The sequence below is a fragment of the Benincasa hispida genome, chromosome 3 (genome assembly GCF_027475165.1).
Source record: "Benincasa hispida cultivar pf3 chromosome 3, pf3_genome.v1.1, whole genome shotgun sequence".
In the NCBI taxonomy this organism is placed as follows: Eukaryota; Viridiplantae; Streptophyta; class Magnoliopsida; order Cucurbitales; family Cucurbitaceae; genus Benincasa; species Benincasa hispida.
Genome location: NC_143480.1, coordinates 23,580,376 through 23,583,854, shown reverse-complemented (window position 1 = coordinate 23,583,854; position 3,479 = coordinate 23,580,376).

Here is a 3,479-nt window from a genome sequence, read left to right as displayed (position 1 = left end):
TCTTATGCATGCGACCATCACCCTTTTAGAGCTACTCGAGAGAGAGTCTAAAGAAAGAACCTAAGACTTGAGAGAGGTAGGTTAGAATCTAGGCTTGAGAGAGCTAGATTAAGATTGCATAAGCAAGAATGGAGACTTAGGAATAAGTTTCGTTTTCTATTACACATCGCGTGCGTCTTCATTAGGTGTGTATAGCATGACCACTTAATTTTGCGGTGGCTGGGGTTACCCTTGCGGTCAAGCTTAGGGTTGCGATGAAGACATTCTCACCATTTTATTTATTTTTCCATGCATTTTACTACGCGTCAACTGTTGCCATGTCTCTACCTCTCAGTCATTCTTCTACCGCTTAATCTGTTAGTTAAGAGTAGGAGTAGTGCTTAGCCCATAACTCTCATCATTCTTTTATTCATTCGTCACATACACTTTACCGCATAAATTTGGCTACAAGTCCTTGAGTTTGACCTCAGATCACCCGAGAAACTTGCGATCTCGTTATACTTGGCGAGAGCGCAAGAAAACCTGTGACAGTTACGCATGGTCATTACATATGAGATCAACGCATACATTCCATTTCAACGCATGACCACCGACGCATGAGAACCAAAGCATAACCTAAGACATGCATCGCATAATTACGTTCACAAATTCTCGTCACCAAAGCACCAAATAAAAAATTTGCAGCTACGGTCATCCAGCCAAGCACAAATAAGTGGTCTTCCACAATTCCCCCTCTGGCTTAAATAAATATCATGAAGAGGCCCAACCTGATCCTGATCATCAGCAGCTTGTCTAATCAGATTCAACAACCCAATAACTTTACGCTTTTGATCAGAGGCACGATCAATAATATCATGAAGCATTTTAAGCTCTTCAAGAAGAGAGTGCATGAGATGATGCCTGTTGACTCTTCACTGATAAGTATGATTGATGATGTTCTATGCTCGAAATGATGCGATACTACTGCTAGATATGCGTTAATTATGGATGTTCACGTAGTATGCCATGCGTTTTCACAAGTTTCCTTATGATGGAACCAAGTGTAATTCCACCGCAAGTTTTTCGATGTGATCTGAGGTTGAACTCAGGGACTGTTTTAGGTTATTGTGATATGTTCATGATATATGCGACCAGATTTTCAATCTTTAAAAATGTGTTTGTTCAGGTATATAAATTGCGATAAAATAAAGTAAAACAGTAAAGATACGATAATAAAATAAAATACAATAAACCTAAGCTAGATGATACAAGATACAGGCTTCATGTTACAAGATGTTGGGGTCAAGGCTGGCTGTGAAGGTTATGCAAAGACGTGGAATGCGGCGGAAAGTCTTATGAATAGAATAGAAAGAGAAAGATAAATAATATAAACAGCGCAAGTTCTCAATTGCGTTGAAGCTAGAAATACTGTTCCGCTCTTCTCTTGGTGTACACCTATCAGTGATCAGCCACACTCCCACATGTCTATGGTGAAACAGAGAATAACGTAATGAACATAAGGTTGCTTCCATGTCTGGAAGTACTACTCGCTTTAGTTAACGCATTCTTCTAACCCTCTCTCGATATATTAGAATGGCATCTTCACTTCTGCTCTCACAAGTGAAGATGTTGTCTAGCATGCTTTAGTTATACGCATTTTATACCTTTAACATAGATTAAGTACTTGTTTGATTCATATTAACTATCAGGGGATTAAGAAGACATCATGGAGAAAATGATTAATGGAGGAACGGAAATAGACAGAGAATGGTATATGAAAGCTATCGAAACATTAAATATATCTATTAAGCGTTTGATACATGGTGTGTGAATGAAAAGATAAGAGAAAGTGAAATACAACGATGAAAGAGATAGAATAGATACAAACAAGTGCCAATGTCTTGGCACTGATTTGATGGAGATCTGCTTGCCGGATAGGATGGATTTGATGGTAGGAAGATCTTCCCTTTCAGGCTTGCTCCACTGATAGCAGAGATCTTTACACAGAGCTTCCGATCGGGTATTCGGTAGGTTAGATCTGAGATTCACCTCTCGTTATCTCGTCTTCTTCCCGAAAATCTTCAATTAAGCACTCAGCTCAGCCTTTTCTCTCAACACTTTAGCAGCAATTCACCCCGTATCAAGTAGCATAAGTTTTCTCTAAAATCTATGGGGTATTTATAGGTGCAGGTTTTTTACTCCGGCCTTGTGGTCCCCACTGATGGTTATGGTAATTCCGAAGATTGAGGGATATTATTCCTTCTGTTCAGGCTGTCAATTCTGCACAACCGTTAGTTATACACGTGTCTCAATCCTCCGCTTTTGTGTTGCTCACCTGCATCTTTCGATCGTGGATTTGCATGCGGTTGAAAGTTAGCTCTGGATCGACTGTTGCATTATGCCGACATTGCGGTGATCGTCTCTTCATTGTTGATTGAAGGGCACAATGTGACAGAGATGCGTTAATCAGTTTCTCAGAGAGCTTTGAGCGCAAGCGGTGACTTGGTTTCTTGCAAAACAGAGTAAAACTCGGCTTGTCTTCCATCTTTATGGCATTAGTGGGTGTAATTGCGATCATTTATAATTATTGTAATTCTAATCTAATCTTCATACAATCGGCGCATATTTACTAACTTTTGGTCGCAATATCTAGATAAGGTGGCATAAATAACTTGTATTTCTACAAGTTATCAATGCCTAAAAGAGGACGTGACAAACTTAGCACTTGGTGCTTCTTCAGCTATACTGGGAGGAGGGGTAACGTTTGGAACATGATGTCCTTGAAATAACTTGTATTTAAAGTTCAGCAACCCTGGATTGGTACCAATGAGCTCATCTACTATGAGAAGGTTAGGCTTCTAGGACAACAATATTCCACAAATCAGCCCAGGATATGCAATAGGTAATCAGAGAGCTTGGGAACCAGTACATATTCGTAGCTATTCAATGACAAATGTCCCATAGACAAAAGTAGCCATTTTTCAATTTGAAACAACAATGTAGCTAGAGAAACTGATAGACAAGAATGATGTGACGAAGGACATTAATTTGCAATCTCAATGCGAAACAACACAACATATTTTTCTTTGAGATCAGTAGAGGCAAGCTGTCCAGTCTTAGGTCAAGCATTCTTCAATCCTCCAAGTTAATTCAGAAACTAATTCTCTCATTGATGGGCGCCACTCATAAGTGTTAAAGATAACAATCCTATCAAGAAACTTGTTAATAAAAGTAGTAAGGAAAACAAAATTGTGACCTCTGACATGAACTTTGTGAAAGTCAGGAGAGTTTGAATCACCAACAGAAGGAGAGAGGTTCACAATTAATTCTCGAACAAGTTTACAATAATAAGAACCACGATTTAACATAGTCTTGATAAAATCAGTTTTAACAATGAGTTCCATGATGTCAATACACTTTTGAGCCCTATTAGAGAGTTCTTTCCCATAAAAAATTTTCCTCTTGACTACAAACTTCCAGAAGAAAGCACTTTCCTTAGA